This window comes from Lactuca sativa, chromosome 2 (genome assembly GCF_002870075.4).
Source record: "Lactuca sativa cultivar Salinas chromosome 2, Lsat_Salinas_v11, whole genome shotgun sequence".
Taxonomy (NCBI): Eukaryota; Viridiplantae; Streptophyta; class Magnoliopsida; order Asterales; family Asteraceae; genus Lactuca; species Lactuca sativa.
In genome coordinates this window covers 235,153,595-235,176,738 of record NC_056624.2, presented here as the reverse complement: position 1 = coordinate 235,176,738, position 23,144 = coordinate 235,153,595, and the positions used below count along the sequence as shown (strand labels likewise).

General features: G+C 34.7%; 1 long non-coding RNA gene and 1 pseudogene across 2 annotated transcripts; one reads left to right on the top strand and one right to left on the bottom strand.

The window, feature by feature from the left end:
- The first annotated feature begins 729 nt into the window (after positions 1–729).
- LOC111920230 (uncharacterized) lies at positions 730–1,540 on the top strand (annotated as a pseudogene).
- Positions 1,541–3,657: 2,117 nt separating this feature from the next.
- LOC111920394 (uncharacterized) lies at positions 3,658–5,623 on the bottom strand. Of its 2 annotated transcripts, XR_006188645.2 has the most exons (5): positions 5,491–5,623; positions 5,343–5,391; positions 4,635–4,703; positions 3,983–4,368; positions 3,658–3,903 (listed from the first exon to the last, which is right to left on the bottom strand). It is a non-coding gene; the product is annotated as an uncharacterized LOC111920394 (long non-coding RNA). The 2 variants fall into 2 exon arrangements; XR_002859834.3 differs by having other exon boundaries at positions 3,983–4,703.
- Positions 5,624–23,144: the final 17,521 nt, after the last annotated feature.

Sequence of the window (23,144 nt, the reverse complement as noted above, 5' to 3'; positions counted from 1 at the left end):
ATATATATATATATATATATATATATATATATATATATATATATATATATATATATATATATGGTATTTTGAAGACCCTATGTAAAAAGTGAAAATCGGCCCCTAGATATAATTTTTTTATATATATAAGAAAAATAAATTGGAAAAGAAAAACTAAAAACTAAATTAAATTAGCTAAAAATTGAATTGTGTAAATTTATAAAATTTAAGGTGTACCCTAGTCCTAGGTGGCTCCGCCCTTGATTTTGATCATATGGTTTGCCACCAAATTCCAACTTAAGTTCAATGATCATGTTTATCTTGAAACTATTCTTGTACTTTATTTTGTTGATTTTAGTCCAAAAAAATTATCTTGAAGCTGATTTTAATTTGTAATAAACTTTATGTAATTGTGTGTTATTATATATATATATATATATATATATATATATATATATATATATATATATATATATATATATATATATATATATAGAGAGAGAGAGAGAGAGAGAGAGAGAGCTAGGTTCATTTGTTTAAACTAATTATTGTGTTATTGTATGAGTAAATACATGCCAATAATTTCAAAAGGGTAAATATGTAATCTTATACTTAATTAATTATGGTAAATATATAAGTCAATAAATATCCCTTTAATTTAGGGATATCAGTTTTAAAACCCAATTTCTAGTCCGCTACTTCCCTCCTCTCTTATATTCATTGACTCCGGCAGACATGGAAATGGAATGGATGAAGAAGATAGGTGAAATAGTTCACCATAAAATCAAAACCAACGGAATATCGATGCATGTTGCAGAAAAAGGCGACGGACCTGTAGTGCTCCTCTTCCATGGCTTCCCGGAGCTATGGTTTTCATGGCGTCATCAGATCACTCACTTAAGTAACCATGGTTACCATGTCCTCCCACCTGACCTCCGCAACTATGGCGATTCTGACTCCCTATCCTCTCCCTCTTCCTACACCTTCTTCCACATAGTCTGTGATCTCATCGGCCTTCTAGGTCACTTCAATCAACAACAGGTATGTCGTATGTGGCTTTAATGGCGATGAAGCTTTAATCAACGTTAGGGTTGATTTTGTGTAAGTATGAATATCAGGTGTTTGTGGTGGGACACAATTAGGGGGCAACCGCCGTATGGCATCTGAGTCTTTTCCGGCCAGATAGAGTCAAAGGAATCATTACTCTCGGTATTCCATTTTTTCCAAGATACCCTATCAATCCAACTCACTTATTCACTAAATCTTTTGGAGACGATTTCTACATCTCTCAATTCCAGGTTCTTCTTCTTCTTCTTTCTCTCACTCTGTTTACATGGCGATGAGTTTCATAAAGTTTAGGAAATTAATACAGGAATCAGGAAGAGTAGAGAGGGATTTTGCGAAATACGATTACTTCACAGTAATCAAGAAGCTTTTGTTGATCAACCATGGCGATGTACCGATAGCACCTTTTGGAATTGAGATTATTGATCACATGGAAATTCCTTCGGCCATCAGAAAGCATTCGATGTCAATTCTGCGCACGGGAGGTCGATTCTGATTTCAGGTTTTGCCCCTTTTGTGCTTTGCTCTCTGAGTTAATCGAGGCTGTTAATAGATATTAGTCATATCAATAAGCAGTTTTATTTGCAGTGATGAATGCTCAGTTTGTATAATATGTTAGCATTTAGTATTTTATAGACATGTAGGCCGATCGATCAGGTGTTCTTTGAGTTTGAATTGGCAAAAAAGCCCTAGTTTTCGTTATTTGAACCATCCCAAACGAAATCCCCAATAAAAATGTACGAAATTAGGAATCTTCTGTTGGATGATTAAAAAATACAGTCTTGAATGATGTCATTGATAGACTCGATGTGTTTAGGTTTCTTGGGAATTTGTTCTGATTATCTAATTTTTATAGGAAATTAAAAGTTGTTTTGATGCACACCAAGCGCTCGGTAAAATGTTTCAACTGAATGGTATTTCTTCATTTATAATATTCTATAAGAAAAGAATGTTTTTTATGATAATCATGAACATATTCTGTTAGAATGCCCCAAATTAATATAATTATTGGTAAATGAATTCCAATTCTATCAGAATGGAATCACGAATTCCATTCGTGCTGGAATGGAATATGAATATTTTCTCACTAATTTATTCATTGGATTATTTTCCACAGAAGCTGATGCTTGAAGAACGGACCACGAAATTTGAACGACGCCTCTTAGCAACATTATTCTTTTAGAATAAATTAGTGTATTTGTTAGATTTTGATGTTTTTCCCCCCGATTTTACAGTTTTTAGTGTTATTCTTTAACAACAAATGTAATTCTTAGCAATTGTTACATGTATTCTATAAGAATTAATATAATTTTTGTTTTAATTCTTCAATTGCTGATTCGAGAGTTTGTTATTCTACAAGAAATATGTTCAAGAATATTTTTATTATTTTATGGTTCTAGAATATATTTTTTTGAACATACTCAAACATATTTGATTAGAATGTCCGACTTAAAAACCTTATAATTCGTAAAATCGGATTTTTAAAATTAATAGAATCTATGATCCCTTAAAATATGCAAATTTCCTTTATTAAATCTATATTAATTGACTAAAATACGCTTCTAGTTAAATTAGATGGTATTTTTCGATTATTTTTAATTCAATAATATGTATTAATCATTTTCTTAAAATAAGTAAAATGATTGGCCCATATTTATGAATACAATAACACAATAATTACTTTGAATAGAATAACCTAGGCCTATATATATATATATATATATATATATATATATATATATATATATATATATATATATATATATATATATATATCCCTCAGATATTATTACTTATTTTTTTTATATGTCGGATATTTTAACTTCTTTTTCTTTTTTTTTTTCTTTCAGAGTCTATTTCCTCCACCTTCTAGACTTCCCTTTACTATCTTTCCCACTCTGTTTCAGTTTTATATTTTTTTTCCTTCATAGAATTTATTTTTTGTTTACCCTTCATGAAAGCTTCTTAACTCAATTACTTTTATTATTCGTTAATTATCATTAACTTATAATTAGCATCGGAACAATAAATGAAACCATTCTATAAAAAATTTAACAGTAACTTTATTGTAGGCCTCTAAAGCTTAAATAAAAAAAATGGAAAGGAACCTTTAAACAATAAATCCAAGTTCAACAGATTTTACATTTTGATGTATCAACCAACACAACAAATGTTGTGTGTTGTACGTATATGCTACAATCACTTAATCTGAATAGTTTTTTTTATGATATTGAAAACTACATGCATGGTGTCCATGCTGCAGCGCACGTACGCACGTACAGGTCACCACCTAGTTTATATTAATTTTCTATATATACATTCGCCATATGCAATTCCCATCCCCTCTGATCCTTCCTTAACATCCCCTCCCCCATAATATATGGCAATCACAAAAGTAGTAAAAAACCTTTAAAGTAATACATTGTTTCACATAATTAACAACAAAACAAATAAAATTGATTAGAAACACGCTTTTCACAACAAAATAACTCATAAGAAAACCATCACCAACAGAACAAAAACATGATTGCTAACCAAAGACATGAAAAAAAGAAGCTGACACACAAGATTTAAAATACAAAAGGATCATTGTTCTTTCTGAATTTTACTATGTTTAATCAAAACTAAACATTTTTTTAAAAAAATTGTTTTATTTTCATAATCAAATGGTTGTTCAAAGTAAATTGATATTTCTTGCTATAACATAAAGGAATTCACATATTTTGAGTAAATTTATAGGAGTAATTCATATATTTTGACCAAAAACTTTTAAGATGCTCATTACCTATCTGTAACCATGGTTTTGACAGCAGATTGTTATGTATCACAGCATCCCTCTATGCATTCCCAAGGTTCCATCTATAACAGTGAAAGAGATTATTTAGTATACAGATAAAAATGCAATTATGTCAAAAAGAAAAGCGACCAAATCCCTTACTTTAGAATTATTCATGTGATTAGTTTTTGGCTCCAAGTCTCTTCACCTCGAAGTTATTTTGCAACATCCATATATATTTTGTTGGCTGTCGTTACATTTGCTTGTCATGAAATGACCAAAATGTCTTTGAGGAATATGGACTCCACGCCTTTGATTTTCTTATTTGAAATAATTTTGTTTACCTTGAAAACTCATAGGTTTCTAAATCCTTGAATAGAGGAAGACACCACTTGGCTAGTTTGAAGTGAAAATATTATTTCAACTTTATTTTCAGTTTCAAGATTAGATATATTGACTCTTGGAAGATTCCAGACTTCTTAGTTCTCAATTCTTGATTATGTAGTATTTTCCCGTTCCATCGATTCTGTAGTCTTTTCCTGTTTTCACTGTTAAAAATAGAATTTTTTTACTATGTAATAGAATGTAAGCATCGGTTTTTAAAAAAATGGTCATACCCTTCATTAGGGGCATGTGATCAGACACTCGAGATTCAATAGAAGGAGGCAAGTAATGAAGATATACATAGACATACAAATCAGATCATACTCGAATATACAGATCAGGTCTCTCACATAAAAAATAGATCATATGACATATGTAAATACATACAAATCAGATCCAATACACACATAGATCGGATCACACTTGATACCTGTCTATGTTGCAACTTTCTCCCATATTGCTATATTGCAAGCAATCCTTGCTACCACAACTTTTGATCCTATAAGAATATACAAATCCTTGAGATATTACAAGAAATCTAAGAATATTGTAGTAAAGAAATGTAAGAAGGTAATTACTAGAAGTTGAATGCACGAAAACAACATTGAATCCAACAAACGTCTAATCCGGACCAAAATAACCCTCAGTTTTTATAGCACCAAAAAGAAAAATTTCAACTTTAAGAAAACATATTCAAGTGCAAATTACCTGTGTTTACCACCCCAACAGTCTCTTGAATTTAAAAGTCGGCAAATTGTAAAATCAGCAAATGATAAATACAATTTTAAATAGTTAAAAATAAGAAAATTTAAATTTATTATGGAAGGTAAAAGACCAAGCATCTCTAATTTTTGTTTATTTCTTCTGATAATATAGGATCTCAAAACCAATCTATGATGTTTCATGCAACTCCTTATTTGCAGATTTTAGATTTCAAAGACCAAAGTGAAACCAATTAATCCCATAATTGATAGAGAAAGAGAGATTCAGGGAGGATGAGTAATACTATAGACGATGATATCCATTTGGGTATATGTGTGAGAGAGAGAAACCATAGTCATATATGGATTAATAAACCCAAAACAATTGTCAATATAAATTTTATGTTTGCAAAGAAAGTCTGAATGCAAAAGTGTACCTGATGATATCCATTTGTGACTATGTGAGAGACGAAAACATGGCGAAATCTGAAATAATAACCCCAAATAGTTGCAATTTCTATGTGCATGCTCCACCCGATTTCAACATGAATAAGAGGATCAATTGAAAAGTAAAAAACCAATTACCTGCTTGATTCGTGTGTGGAAGATGAAGAAGATAATGAGCTTCGAAGTCGGATTTTTAAGGAGAATCAAAAAGTTCAGAAATCATGGAAGACATTAATGGAATTGATTTATGGGTTTGATCAACTCCGGCACCATTGGCTGATATTGATCTGGTGGTGGGTAGTGAAAAAATTAGGGTTTTGAATACTGAAGATAGGCGAAGAAACCATTAGGTTTTTAAAGGCAGAAAAAAAATCAAGACTAATGGTTGTTAAAAAAGAGACTGGAGAATGTTGTGAGTGTATGGTGTACCACCATTGAGACGATGATGGTTGTGAGAAAGAAGAGGGGTGATAGAAGGTGGTATTGATGTTTACGATTTTTCCTATTAGGGTTCTTATTAGAGAGTTCAAGGAGAGAAGAGACAGTGAAGATGGTATCGTGGTTTGCAGCTTTCAGAGAGTTTCAGAAACACAATTTAAAGATCAATGTGCGGTGGGCTTGGATCTGACCTAAAATCCAAACCATCTACAAAATGAAAGAATTTAAGGAGACAGGGCGATATAATTGGGATTCAAGTTTGAATGTAACCAAAACTCCTTATGGCACGTTTGTTTCGTATGATTCTAAAGGAATTAAAGGGAATTAGAAACTAAAATCAAGGGGAAAAGCGTGTTTGGCTTATGGAATGAATGGAATTCGATTTCCATAATACCAATTTCATTCATTATTTGAAAGATTTCCAGTTCTTCCATCTTTGAATAAGATTCTAAATTCAATTCCTTATCTGTCTTCCTATTATCTATACGATGCGAGAAATAAAAAAATCATCTCTTTCGTTTTCATATATTTTATAGTATTACGTTCTCCCTGATTATATATTTCCTCATTCTCATTTTCCAAAAAATTTACATCTTTCGGTCGCTGCTGCTGTGACATCGTATTGTCTGTGGTTCGTCCTGTTCTTCGTAGTTGATGTATCATCTCCATTTATAGGTAAGCCTCTTAAATCCTTATATTTTTCTGCAACCAACTATATTTTACTATTGATTTATACAAATTCTATATCTGCTTTCATCTTTGCTTGATAGACAGTAATATATGTATATTAGTGTTGTTTTACTTCATCTATGGTTTATTTGGATAAAATATCGAGACTTATCTATACATACATACAGACATGTAAATTTTTTGGGATTAGATTTACTGTTGGGATATGAAATCATTGTTTTTATAAGTATGCACACCAAGTGTTTGTGCTTTTGCCTCTATGAAATCAATAACTACTTTGCCTTTACAAAATCTATGTGCAACATGCATAACCTTCTGATTTGCCCATTCGGTTCACTCCTGTAAATGGTTCTGAAGCTATATAATGGTTTCATCTTTTTTTTTTTAGCATGTGAGATGCATTTGTCATATGGGTTGGCTGAAAAATAGGATTAGAAGAAACAGTAACATCATTTTGTTTTGGTAGGGTTGAAAGAGATTAGTCATGTACAAATTTCAACATATAATCTTTTGGTAGTAGCAATCTTCCTACATTACCAAAAACTAATAATACACATAATAACCCTCTTACGTTGTTAGCACCATCTGAAATTGAGTGATCTCTTTCAAACCCTCCAAAAGAGAATGGTGTTCATGTTTCTTTCAATCCTAGTTTTTCAGTTACCCTATATGACTAATGGATCTCACATGTTAAAAAAGATGAAAAACTATGAAACTGTTTCCAATGGTATAAGAGCTTCAGAACTAATGTAAATTCACAAAATGATGTTGATAGGTTTGTTAGTTTTTTACTTTCATGCATTTTTAATTAGATAAACTGTTGGTTTATTCATTTTTTTTAACCTATGACCAAATAACAAAAAGAAAAAACGTGGTGCTATACATAACAAGAGAAAAAGCAAATAGATGAGGAAAATATGAGACTTTTGTTTGTATTCAAAACTACTACCCTATATTTTATTCATATCACTTAAAGGCTATATGTATCCTTCCAAACATCGTCACGTGGGAAGAAAAATAAATGAATAAAATACTACTTTTATGATAAAACTATGATAAATTGCATCACATGCCTTACTAAATATGTTAAATACAAATTTACTCCCTTGGAATCATTTTAACCATGATATCTTCTATGGAATTTTTTTTTCTAGTCGTATGATCATGTGTTGTACTAATGGACAACATCATTTTTTGTATAATGTGACAATTAATTAACGATTAATGCGTGTAGGAAAATAATGCATGATTCGGAAACCGTGTTAAGTTTTTGGAATTTGGAAGGAGAATATCGGGAGGAAATTAATGAGGTTCATGTTGGAAGAGTGATATGATTATGAACTAGGTATCTAGATATTATTTTAAATAGTGCTTGGTTAACTTATTTTTGTTTCTTTCTTTTTTTAATTTTAGATTGGAAATAATGAATGGCATTGTTGCTTTATGTTATTATATATAGTTGTTTTATTTCTATTTAAAAAATACTTTTATGATTTTTATGTGTTCGATGAAATACATGTTAGTAGTTTTTTAATTTATAATTTATAAAAGAGTTCAATAAAAAAATATTGTAATTATATAAAACTTTGCTATGTTTATTAAAAATACGAATAAGGAAAAAAAAACACTACGAAGGGTATTTTTATCAAATTACAAAAATCATTTTCCAATTCCTTTGGAAAGTCAATAAACCAAACAGAAAACAGTTTTCATTCCATGTCAACCAAACATATTTAAGTTTCTAGTACATTCAAATTCCAATTCCTTTGACATTCATTCATTTCAAAAACATTTTGCAAAACAAATGCAACCTTAAATTATGTCATGAATTGGTCAAGTACAATTGAATACTCCTAATTCTTATCTTTGAGTTTTTCAGTCATTGACCGATAAGTTCAATTTTCTCTACGATGCAAAAAAGGTTTTTACATATTACATTAACAATTGTACCTCTTAAAATTCAGCATTTGAGGCTAAATGCTTATTAAGGTATATATACACACACACACACACACACACTAGTAGGGTTTGTAGGTCGTGCGAAGCACGACCCATAGTTTGTTATAAGATGCAAGAAAAAGCAAACATGTTCCTAATTGTTCTTCTATCATAGCATTTTATTTTCACGTATTCTTATTACATCTTTGTATTTGAAGAAATTCCTATCAAGTCAATGTACTTTAGATAATGAGCCATACAGTTAATTAAAAGCAACACACACACACACACACAAGAGAGAGAGAGATAAATAGATAGATAGATAGATAGATAGAGATAGGTACACAGAAACTTCACCAATGACTATGATAACAACGCTCAAAAGAAAATTTCCAAACATCTAAAAAGAAATATATTGCAGGCTCATATAAAGTATATATCAGCCTGAACTGATGCATCTATCAACTGCTCGAGATTTGTCTTAACATGACCCTTCTACCGATCACACACGAGTTGTGGCAATGATACCAAATTAGGAAAGTAACACTCCTATTTTTTTAGTTGTTGCAATTGTTCTTTTTTACAAATAAATAGGTTTAATAAGTCCATTGTAGCATCCCCTAAACTAAAATGGAATAAATACAACAAATAAATTCATTACATATGTAATTGGATAAGTTCATAAATTTACATTTCAAATTATTGATTGTTCAGAACAAGAAGAGATTTCCATATATGCAATTCATCCAATTAATGCCTAATAAAAACAAATAGAATACTGTCAGGAGTTTTGTCAAACACCTTATATGCAATGAAATATCTAACTTTTGGAATGTGATTCTTAAAAAATCCTTATACTTAAAATTTTGTAAAATCTTACATGCAACAAGGATTTTGATATAATTTTAATCTTCTATCCATATGGGATGGGTTGTTACAAGCTCACTCACTAGATTCCTTCCTATTTTTCTCTTAATTTCACAAACAGGTAACTCTTTCTTTAACAATTGAAAAATAATGAGTATGATCAATAGTTTAGGAAATGAATGAATAAGACTAAGACATGATTATAGAGAAAGAAAGTGAAAAAGAAGGAGAAAACCAATACTAACCATCATTCTAAATGCAAATGCCAATAACTACAATGGTATCAAATAGGGGATTACCAATAGCATTTGACACTACTACATCCATATTCTTTATTTTTGCAACCATAAACAAAAAATAGGATTAGACAAAGATAAATAGTTAGGTTGCAAAGGAAAATTAGGCATACACACACACACACACACACTCCCAAACATAATAATAAATGTCAAAGATGACCATCAACTATATTTTCTAGTAAGTAAGACTCTTTCTATGTTGTGAATTAAAAGCAAGGCTTATATAAATTATGAATGGCAAAACACTTCTATGAAGGATGAATGTTTAGAGGGCATGAGATAATTATTATTTTTCAAGTTCTAATTCTAGTCATTATTTTATATGTTTCAAGGATCTCCCAAAATAGGAGTTTAAAGAAACATGACATCCACAATTTAGTAAAAATCTTGAAAGAAAACGGGGAATAAAAATATCATAAAATGAAAAATCCAGTTTTTACCTAAAAATCATGTTCCATCCATAAGTACTACAACCACATCTTTGGAAAAATTAGATGTTGCAAAACCAGCCCACTTTATCTAAGGAGTTCTATAGAAATTTAACCAACCAATGGGTTTGTATGGACGCAAAGAAATTTAGAAGACAAAATACCTCAATTGAGAATCTTCAACATGAGATGTGATTTACCCATGAAGTGTTTTCACCTTCCAATTTCTATAGTGGATAGAAAGAGAACGAAGACGAAGATTAAGAGGCGGTGTTTTGAGGGCTTGTGGAGAGAGTGGATAGAGAGACATATGGTGGTTCGTTTAAGAATTCCAGTAAGAATAAAAGAAACTTTATTCCTATCAACCAACATATCGATGAAACAAAGTGGAGTCAATTATAGAGATTAGCCTTACTTCAGATGAGAGAGGCGGACATAAGTAGGTTCTTCCACTTCTTTGTGCTTCAAAGAACTATCTAAATCAAACCTCCATATCTACAAAACTATGAGTAGGTGAGTAAAACCATTTAAGAAATCACCGGAGAAAAGCAAAACGAGATAAAAAAGGTAAGATGGAAATCAAGAACTGTATTTAAATCTACCCCAAATTGGTTTATGAGAGGAACAAAACTAATGGATGACTATATGTATGTGAATTAGGACAGAAGAAAATGGGAGTGGAGACCAAGTGTCCTTCTCTTGAATCGTGTAATTGTAAAGACGAAGCAATCTGATGAGTCGGCTTGAAGGAAGAGATCTTGGGAAAGACAAACGTCGATGGTATATATATATATATATATATATATATATATATATATATATATATATATATATATATATATATATGTTTTGGTCAAAAATTGATCAAGTGCAATTCAACCAATTTGTATGAGAGGTTGTGGTGTTAGTGCAATGTAAGTATAGAATAATGATCAAAGTGAGACAAATGAGTTACAAGGAAAGCCCTTGATCCCTTATAGGATCTTCGACATAAAACCTTGGGAGGTGATAATGATCATCTGCGTTCATGTATTTTATTGATTTAAATCTAAGATTACAAATATGATGAAGGTAATACGAGTACAAGTGTAACGGTAGAGCTAATTGTGCATGTTGTGTGCGGTTACATGTGTTATTTATAGTCTAATCTAAACAACAAGAAGTATGAGATTTCAGGGATCTTCCTTGAACAAGTGTTTGCACGTTGTTTAACTTGGTATCCCCGGGTCTTAAGCTTGGTTTAAGTGACTCTCTGTTGAGAATGAGTATTGTGTTGACTAATTTTGCACATGTGAAAAAAATAAAGAAGAATATAGTCGTTCTAAGTGTTAGGAAATATTAATGGTAATAATCAGGATCCTGGGATATGTTTAAGGATCCTAAGACTTTGGAGATATTAAGTAAAAAATAAAGTAAAAATCTCTAACGGATAGGGTAATTTAAGTTTCAACGGATAGATTTCTAGTCGTTGGAATATGTCAAATCGCCCTTCCACCTTTATTTTATTCTTGTATAAATAAGGTATGAAACCTTTCAATTTCATCTTACTCTTTAGCTCTTCTTCTGGAAGTCCACCGAATATCGTTGAAGGTACTATTTTTGTTTCTCCTTCCTAGTTTTCTTTTTTAAAAATGGTCAAAAAAGAGCTCTCTCTTGTGCAAACATCATAGCTATACTTGATGATGATTTCGTAGATCATAAACTCCTTTCCTACGAGGAAACTTTTACCTTTAATGACGATAGTATCAAAGCTTTGAGTTCAGTTGAAACCTTTCCCTCTGGTACTGTTTTCAAACCTTTTGATGTCAGGATCTAATATGATTTTATTTCTTATGTTTGGGTTTGTTTTCCTAAGTACCCTTTTACCTAAGGCCTTACTTATCCCTTTTCTGGAATCATCTATGAATTTTTCGAAATTACTAAGATTTCATACATCTAAGTCATGCCAACGGTTTGGACGATCCTTTATTGGATTGATAATCTGAAGCACTCCATGGGTCTCAATATTGCTCTAAAAGAATTAGCTTATGTTTATGACATTTCAACCTTTGGGAATTCTCGTTTCTTATTGAAAGTCAAAACTGATGGTTCACCTCTTGTATTGAAATCCAAGCATGATGATGGTGCTTGGAAAGGAAGATACTTTTTCATGAAACATGACTCGACTCCTGGTGGAAATCTTTTACCTTTATTCTTGGGTTAAAAAGGGTAGGGTTTCTTATCTTTGTATTGAGGATCCCAATATTTACACTTCTTATTTTGTTTGATTTTTTGCATCTTTCAAGTTTGATGAGTTAATTCCCCCTACTGAAGACACCGAAGACAGGATCAAGAACTTCCTTGCTCTGCCCGAGATTGACTGGACATTCAAGCTTGATCCTTCTAATCATCAAGAAAACTCAACCTCTATCATCCCTATGGCTATCGGTAAGGATATTTGAGTACTTTCACCTCTCGTCTTGAGAAATTTTAAAGATTTCTTTGGTTTTCCTAGGATCCAAAGCCAAACGCGTCAGTGCTTATTTCTCCCTTTTTGACCTTGATGCGGCCATGTCAAATGGCTAGTTGCTTGTGAAGAAAGAAAAGATTAGCTCCTCACTTGCCTCAAAACAGGCCCATATCAGTCTGACCATAAAGAATCTGGGATCCCGGAAGAGGAAAAGTTTCGAAGCTACGAGCTTGAGCTTTGACAATCTTAGAGCCGAGGATGCACTCCGGAAGTTGGTTTGCCTTTTCACTCTATAACATCCCAAAATTCAGGTAAAGCTATTTAACCCTTCTCTTTTGTCAAGTTGTCAAGATTAGCCCTTGAGTGAATTTTGTAGCAAATGAGTACGCTGGGCGTACTAGGGAGTACGCTGCGCGTACTCATGCGCTTAATTTGGACGAAGACTCACCTAGGTACGCTGGGCGTAGAGGGCCCAGATGCAAAACCTAATATTTGGCTTGTGCACTATATAAGGAATGCTAAGGATTTATCCTCAACCACCATATCAGAGAGTGAAACCCTAAGAGAGCATTTCCTTCGTCCTTGAGCTTGTGTGTGAGTGTTTTGAGATAAAAGTGCCTTTGTGTGTGTGTGAAGAAGAAGGAGAGGAGCTTGTAGAGGCTAGGGCTTGAAGTGCAAGTTTGGATCTGAGTTCTTCATAGGGAGGACCTTCATCTAGAGGTATAAAGCTCAAAAATTTCCTCTTTATTTTGTTTTGGTGTTGCATGGACCATTTCTAGGGTTAAAAGTCCCAAAGGTGGAGACTTTATGAGTATAAGGAACTCCATGGACCTAGATCTGTCCCATTTCGGTGATATATGTTTTGTAGATCCATAAAAATCCCAACTTGGTCGTTGTTATATGGTCATGCTTGAGATATGAGCTTTTCTAGGGTTGGAAGTGGAATGTTATGGGTGTTGGTGACTATTACAGCCATGCAAAGGCTTAAAGTCACCAACTTTATGGATTAAGAGGCTTAGGGATGGCCAGATCTGGAAGTTGGACGTTTGTCTTAACTGTTTAAGACCCCAAAGCTTAGGAGTCTGAAACTGGGAGTTACGCGGGGCGTAATCCCAGTACGCACGGCGTAAGGGTTCGCGTTCCCCGTTTCTGTGAGGTCGCTGGGTACGCCCAACGTACAGGTTTGGTACGCGCAGCGTAACCCGGAGGGTTGACTTTTGTTGACTTTTAGGGTTTGGTCAACTTTAGGGTCTTTGAGCCATGAGAGGGGTAAAATGGTCTTTTACCCTTCTAAGAGTGCTAAGAGAGGGAATAGTCCAGCCTTGAGAGTTGTATTGATTAGAGTGCTTATTCCATGTGATTAGGCGGAGGCTAGACCGGATTTACCCGAGGTGAGTCTTCTCACTATACTTTACCAAAGAGTGGTAATTAGAGTTATGTGATAGAGTACCTTGTATGTTTTGTATGATGTGATTTCTATGTGATTTGTGCTATGTATGTTTTAGAGTTTACAGAGTTAGGACCGAAAGGTCCACAGAGTTAGGACCAGAGGGTCCACAGAGTTATGGGACTGGAGGGTCCCACTGAGACACATTGACCAGAGGGTCAACAGAGTTATAGCCTCGAGTGGCTAATATGTGTTGTATGTGGTATTTTTAGGGAACTCACTAAGCATTTATCCTTACAGTGTTGTGTTATGTGTTTCAGGTACCAGTGAGGATCGCGGGAAGGCGCCGACATGATCAGTACATACATTAGGAGTTTTTACACATTATGATCTTGGGTTGTGTTTTTATGAATTGAGATGTGATACAATGACATTTTTATAAAAATTGTGAATGAAAGTGTGTTTTTAAATTGTGAAAAATTATTTGAAAATTTGGGTGTTACACACTCTTTCTGATGTCACTATTGTTCCAGGTATTTGATGACGTCTCCATAGACTTGAGGATCCGAGTTGAAAAGGTTGAACAAGCTTTAAGAGTGCAAGAGAAAGTGTGGAAGGCGACCAATGAGGATCTCCTAAAATGAGATGAACTTTTAAGGAAAGAGGAGGCTGAGAAAGAGGAGGAGCACGATATAGATATGGCAACGTTGATTGCCGAAGTGAAGGCCAACACCATCATGGATGTCTGGGAAGCCAAGATCAAATTAGCTAAATATGTGGCCAACGCAGGTTCCGGGAATCTTGCTAGGTGGCGTAAATCCCTAACCAAATTAAAGGGTAAACCTGTCAACACTAGTGAGGATCCTATAGGGTAGCAGCCAAAGGCGAATTAGGATTAGAAGACCTTAGGCAATGATGACCAAGCCATGATCTAGGCCTTTTAGACAAAAACATTTAACATGATTTTATATAAAACAATTTTTATTTTTCATGGAATTAATGTACAACTTCTTCTTTTAACTATGATTGTTTTATACTCCTATGTTTTCATGGTTAATTTGTGTGGTTGCAGTAATAGGATTTCTAGGGATCCTTGTGTAATTAAGATCCTAGAAAGTTTATATGTTATAAGAACTCTGAATAACCTGAAAATAGTTAGTTATCAAATTGAGATCTTAAAATAGTTAAGATCTTTTTGAGATAATAATCCTTCAAAATTTAAGTAGAAAATATGATTTTAAAGGATAGATATAACCTGGTGCTCCTTTGGGTCCACAATCCCTTGAATTAGGCATACTCTGTGAGTTTGTGTATGGAAGGATCCTTACTTTAGGGATACATCATGAAAGATCCTTGGTGAGCTTTTATTTAGTTAACCGAGGAGGATTCCTCTTTAAGAAATAACTGGGAATAACCCCAACTTCAAATGCAAATGGGGAGGATCCCTATTTATAACATAATAACGTTGCAAGCCTTAGATGTTTCTGATGGGTTTTGGTCCTAAGAACATCCTATGTGCTCATATAAACCCTAATGCTTGGATCTAGGTTTCTCTATTGTACATGCATGTTATTCAAGACTATAAACCTTAATTCTAGCATACAAGTGTCACTCCTCTAATGGTTCACAAACACCATAAGCAAGAGGATGAAGAGGAGAGAGGTTAGAGGCTGCCAAAACTCGTGTGAAACCCTAGCAAGAAGCTTAGCCACGTTTTGGTCCTTAAGGGATCTATATATAGTGAGGCAATTAGGGTTATCTAACATGGAAACCCTAATTTAGTTGCTTAAGCCCTAAACAACCCATGAAGCCCTTTCTTAAAGCCTTTGGACGATTTCATATGGGCTTCCCCCATAGAATTCGTCCACCTTATAATAAAAGGCAATCAATGGCCCAAATTGCAATTATCTTATAATTACAATTCCAGTCCCTTAAGTTTAATTAATCTCTTTTAGTCACAAAACTAATTACAAATTAATTATTGACTAATATTAATTAAACAATATGATTTCTCCTTTAATATATTATTCTCATAATATATTAATAAATCATATTTAATCCTTTCTCTCCATAAATCATCCTATCAAGTTGCTTTGGTGAAGGCAACCCAAAAGGACCATGCACCATCGGGTCAAGTACATACCAAAATAGTTATGGACTTAGACACTAATCCAACAGTCTCCCACTTGGATAAGTCTAATAACTATTCTGCATATGACTTCAGATCCTGATCTACAATCGTAGCTTTCCAAAGCCGCTGTCAACTCTGATCCTATCATATACGCGTGTCCTTAGATAAGGGATCATATATTCCTCCATTCTAGATATCGTATGAGATATGATTCCAAATCATTCTCTTTGTACTATATCTCGATTTCCCAATTTATGACGACTGACTAATTGAACAAATCAAATTAGCCCTAGCCCGGCTGAGCATTTACGTTTGTCATCACTAAATCATCGAGGGGCCCAAAGATATCGCTTTTATCCTACTTTGGATAAAAGGAACGGATAAACTTTGATACAATGCTTGCTTGCACTCACCCACCGCATTACACACAACAATATGTTTTATAACACCAAGTTACTAGTGCGTTTACATATTATCAATGTGTAACCGATTTGCAAGATACAACTCACACATCTCGGTTTCAAGAATATAAGATGTTATCGTCTCACCAATCACTCGTGATACAATTCATGGAGTGATCCAAGTGATCGTGGGTTTAATCCAATGCTCAAATTCATATTCATAAGCACTCATGAACGTTGCATCAAACATTTGCTTATGTCTAATACTCTTTTAGACAATCCACACACCAATTCACGACATTATTCATTCATATCTACTTCCAACATATGAATGACTGTGGCCCGTTCGAATAATTCGATTATTCTTAATAAATTCAATTATTTTGGAAGTCAAAACATGCAAATGTGAAACACAAGAATAATACTAATCCCATATGGCCTCAAAACCTTTGAGTATAAATAAAACACATTTTATTTATCACCATATCGATTACTCATTATTTGTCGTTTCGGGTAATCAACTTCTTACTTGAATTATTACACTTGTCCCATGCTCTCAGCATGCACACAATGTTCACCTATGGTTCTTACTTTGTGAAATAGATCAAATTGAGCACATTTCCAATCATTCTCATTTCACAACTCCAAATCCTTTTTCATAAGTGAAAGAATATCAAATTCTTGCTACTTATAGAATATGCTAGATTCTAACATTTTATGCAATTGTCCTTTCGTAAATTCACTGCACCAAAGTCACAAAGACTATTTCCAATGATATTACAAAGTCCTCTATCGGAGATTGTTACATGACAATTCCTTAGATATGATGTCTCTTACTCAAAGTACATTCCTTTGAACATCATTTTGCATAAAAGTTTCTAATCTAGACATAGATTTTCAATATTCAATTCCCAATATGGACACGCTTCCATATTTTCCAAATGACAACTCATTCTTAACAGAATCTTATCTATTCGTAATGATGTCGATATGGTCCATCCAATATGGAAACATTTCCATAATTTCCATATGACAACTCATTCTTAATAGAATCTTTTCTATTCATAATAATGTCGATATGGTCCATCCAATACCATGCTTCCAACTACTCACAAGTGACCAATCCTCGTCAAACTTTGGATTGTCCTTTGATAGTTGTTTAATTATTTTAGTCAAAACCAATTCTAGTCCCTTTTCCCTCTAAATGCGCTCGACATTTGGAAAATTTTAGAATGGTCAAGCATTAAAGCATTTGCAATCGATCCTATACTCGAAGCGTATGGGACATGATGCATAATGTTTTATTTGCTATGTTCTCAAAATTCGAATTGTGAAGAGGAATGTCATAATCATAATCGGAATTTTAAGAACCCACTATGTACCTTTGACTAAATTTATTAACATTCCACAACCTAAGCCTTTAGATTTGAAATGAAGCATAATATTCTCTCCCTTAATTATAGCAAAACAACCTTTCAACTCTTACAACTTTGCAAAGTATGACTCTTATTTTCTATAATTAATATTGCTAACCTTGCAATACTTTCCTTAATAATCATACAATGATAACATTTATGCTCCCACTATCATGATGATTATTATAAAACATAACTGTAACATCCCAAAATTCAAGACCAAAAATTTCTTTTTAATAAAACATTTCTTTAAGAAAGGACATCATTCCCAAAACATAATCTGAGCATAAGTTTTCAAAACACATGTTTATTATCAGAGTAAACATTCCCAGGCTGACTAATCTATGGTGTGTGCCATGCGATCACCCCGAGCTCCTCCCTCCGCTACCGAAAGTACCTGAAAACAAAACTGAAAACCGTAAGCACGAAGCTTAGTGAGTTCCCCACCTTACCACATACTATGCAAAACCATATACTTCACATACTGGGCCACGCCCTCTATCCTGGTCCTCGCCCTCTACTTCGGGCCTCGCCCGCTACAACGACCCCGCCGCTCCAGGCCCCGCCTGGCTTCGAGCCCCGCTCGGATACAGATCTGTTTCACTTAGGCCTCGCCTGTCACAGGGCCTCGCCCACTAACATATATAACATCACATAAACTAAACATATACTAACAACTCTTTCTCTAAGGCCTCGCCTATCTCTGGGCCCCGCCCGTGTCCTGCTACTAATGAGTCATGGAACCTCGTCCATACTCCTTCTGATAGTGAGATATGGGCCCAACCCACCCTCACTCCTTTCCTAACTTGGGCCTCACCCCGGCTCTGCTGCTACTGAGATGTGGAACACCATCCACACTCTGCTATTGGTGAGATACGGGACCTCGCCCACACTCACCTCCCTACCAGGCACATACAAGTATCACACAGACAACAAGTATAAACTATCACCTAAACCGCTCCTTGGGCACCCGCCCTCTATCATTGGACCTCGTCCGAATATCATATTAGCATACTGTGCCTCGGGCTAACCCCCGAGTCTTTTACTCATAACTACATGGGCCGACATTGTGGCCGTAGACCCATTCATACAAAGGGAAACTCACCTGATACTGCTGACTACTACTGCTAACCCCTTTGACCGCTACCTGACCACTGACTTCGAACTGCTGCTCCGCTAGCTCCCCGAGCTACCAATATCAACATAACACTTAGTCTAACTGACCTTCAAAGGTCAACCAAGTCAACTCTGGTCAAAGTCAACGTCCTGGTCAAAGTCAACCTTCCAAGTCAACCCTACTCGTCGAGTCATCCTACTGACTCGCCGAGTTCATAAGTCCAGAGTCCTTCCACTCGCGACTCTACTCGCCGAGTCAGCCCCTAACTCGCCGAGTCTACTGATTCCCGATTCCTGTCCTGTCCAACTCACTGAGTCCTGGCTCGACTCGCTGACTCGAGACTTAACTCGAAGGGTTTGGGACCACGCGACCTGACTCGCCGAGTCTAAGAACAGACTCGCCGAGCACACGACAATCTTCATCCAACTCGCCGAGTTGTTCATCCAACTCGCTGAGTTCATGCTCATCTTCATCCGACTCGACGAGCTGTTCATCCCACTCGTCGAGTTCCTCCTCATCTTCAAGCTACCCGCCGAGTCCACTCGAAGGACTCGCCGAGTCCATTAAGATCCACTTACATGCAGAGGACTTCCGAGTCATGCATGGACTCCAAACTGTAGATCTACCCTTCCCAAGCCTATTCCCCACGTAAAGTTGCAAACTTTACGTGTAAAGAGGGAGATCTAGGCAAAATGCACCCATAACTAGGGTTTAAGACCAAGAGGCTCCAAAATCCACCCAATGGCTGAAACTTTACGGGATTCTAACCAACACAAACATGGATCTGAGGTAGCAACCTCAGATCTGGACCTCAAGCTTGAAATTGATCTTAGGCATGGCTTAAAAGCCCCAAAACTCATAACCAAAGAAGATCTAAAGGAGGGAAACGAATTGATACCTTCCAATGCTCTGAAATGCTCCCCAAACTTCAGATCCAAAGCCACTTCTTGATGCTTCAAAGATTCCCACTTCTTCTTCTTCTTCTTCTTCTTCTTCTTCTTCTTCTTCTAAATCACTCAAAAATGGCCAAAAAAATAAATCATCACAATGGAGGCTTAGGGTGCGGCGTTCTGGGTGTGAGAGGCAGTAAAGGAGCCCTAGGAAGAAGTTTGAGACGTTTAAATAGGCTCCAAATCCCGGATTTAGGGTTTTCCTCGCAAAGACCAGACTCGCCGAGTCCACTTGGCCGACTCACCGAGTTAGTCACTTACTCCTCGACCCGGATCCCGCTCCGACTCGCCGAGTCCCTCCTAAATTTAGGGTTTCCTTTACTTTCTTGGCTTTCAAAATCTTGGGTGTTACAATAACACTTATGCTCCCACTAGCTTCGACATGTATTCATAAACATCTTAACTTTCAGAAAACAATACTTATTGAATTTCTTAAGTTCATGTTTCTAATACTTAGTGCTAATATTCAAACATCAATTTTTCATATACACCATTGCAAGGATAAATAAATATTATAAAATCAAAATTTATTTTATTGCGGAAAAATTTGTCCTTACAATGCAACTCATTGAAAAACTTATGCTAATACATCTTTCTTAGCGATCTAATTCTAACTCTAAGTGGTAGCTCAAGAATCTAATCTTCGAGAAATGCGATCGAAATCCATTCCTTCACGGTTAGATTCTGCTCACTTCTTCCCTTAAGCTTCCTTTCTTTTCTTTGATCCTACGAAACATCAAATGTAATCTTATCACATTATGTATTAAGAGTCTAGAATAGAAGCTTAAAATAGTTAGTTAATGGATTTTACCTATATTAGAGCCATACGTTTTGACTCTCCCATCTCTTAGATCTCTTAGGTAAATGGGGCAGCTTCATCTCTAATGTCCTTTCTCTTGGCAATAAAAGCAAATTGACTCTTTTGGAACATGACATGGAACTACTTCAGACATTGCCTTTCTCTTATGATCAACCTTTTCGATCATAGCATGTCTTTTGTTGCCATTGTCTATATCTATAGAGGTCTTGAAGGCAGATTCACCAATCAACTTTGCTTTTCTATTGCGCCAAAACATTTCTGATTTAGCAGCAATAAGCATATAGGTGAGATCCATAAGGGTCACGTGGCGATTCATCATATAGTACTCTCTTACGAACTCACTATATGAGTTAGGAAGTGATTGAAGAACCCAATCAACAGCCATCTCCTCACAGACAACGAATCCCATCATTCTTAACCTATCAATGTGTGACTTCATCCCTAGAACGTGTGCACACACTGACTTTCCTTCTTTATGTTTACTTGCCAAAAGGGCTTGAGTGATCTTGAACTTTTCAAGCCTTTGAACTTGTGGGTTAGGGAGAATAATTTTGAGGAGGAGGAGGAAGTGAAGTATGATCTCTTGTTCCTCGATCGAATCGTGGAATATCATCTTCATGTGGAATGCTTGTTCCACGGGATTTGGGAAAACCATAGTTGTCAAACTTTGACATCTACAAAACGGGAGAAAACGAATTCAAGTTAGTCGATAGATAGAGTCCTTAGTAAATCACCCAAATGAGATACTAAGGCTAGGACCCAACACAATATTCTACAACTTGGGAGAGGGATGCCGTAACCCAAATTGCAGAACATTTGAAGGTAAGTGAATGACGATTCACTAATTTCCACCACGAAAAACGAAAAAGAATTTTAAGTTTTAAATCTATGAAAACTCCTAGATCCTTTGAGATTCATTGAACTTTCAATGACATGTTAAATCTCGATATGCCCCTCTTGTTTGTGACTGGGATGCCGAGGATCACAAAGCGGGTGTGAATAACCATGCAAACTTACATGGTGCCCTCACATGTTACAGTCATCTATTCGATGTGCCGGTAAACCACACACGCTCCACCGAACTATGACAAACATTGAGTCACCCTTTGCTACCTTTGCTTAGAACCATTTAGTGTGCCGGTAAACCACACACGCTCCACTAACGTCTTCGCAAGGGCACAAAGTGTAATTTCATGGAATTGCATCAATTCACTTTTGCCTAAGTAACTAAGATTGAGAATTTTATGAAAACATTTAGTTACTTTTATACTTCATTATACTTATAATGGAAGGTTTCGTCCTATCCTACCCGTTCGGCTAACGACCCTCCACTAGTCAAGAGTGCGGTGGGTAAGAGTGGATACCCATTCAATCGCCATTTTATAGGCAATTTCCTTAAACACCCCTTATAGACCAGCTTCGTGAATGAGGCCTACTAACGGTAAGACTGACTTTACTCATACATATATATAATGTTAGACTTTTAATGTTATATATATAGTATAGGGTGTATTTTACACTTTTAAAATATTAGGTGGTCAAATTTAACAATTATACTTTTAATTCAATTAAATTTTAAACCAAAAACTTTATGGATTTATTAAACCTCTTTTAATTATACACCTTAACTAATTAATAAAACCATAAGGGTGTGATTTGAACTTTTTCAAAACATTAATAGGGTTTTAGAATTTAACATTCCTAAATTAAACTTTTAATAAACTTTTAAATTCCAAAACTTGAGGGCAAGTTTTGAAACATTTCAACACATTAGGGTTTTGAATTTAAATATACATCAAAATTAAACCATTTAATCAAAATTTAAATTCAAAAACTTGAGGGCAAGTTTTGAAACCTTTTTCAAAACATTAGGGTTTTAACTATTTAAATTTCAAAACAACAAAACTTTTAGGTTCAAATTTAAACTATAAAACCTAAAAGGGAAAATATGAAACTTTTCATAACAAGAAGGATCAAATAACAAATAATCTAAATTAACATTTAATTACATAATTATCCATATTGGATTTCTTTAATGATTTCTTGCAAAACAATTTATCAATTTAGTCAAAATAATTAATCAATTATCACATAAAGAAACAATTGTCTTATTAATTGATAAATATCTTCAATTAGATCAAGAATATAGTCAAATATATCATAAAATCGGATTTATATTGATCTAACATGATAAGGTAACTATCCATAAGCAAAAACAGCAAGAAATCGCGAAGAAATCCCCATCTGACGAGTTGACTCGTTGAGTCAGGCTTGGACTCGTCGAGTCTGCATGGACTCGGCGAGTTCAGCGATGGACTCGGCGAGTCCAGCCTCCAGAACACCAAAAACCGAATTTTTTAGATATACAATGCATCAATACAATTGAAACCAGTCTAGGCTCTGATACCATTGATGGGTTTTGGTCCTAAGAACATCCTATGTGCTGATACAAACCCTAATGC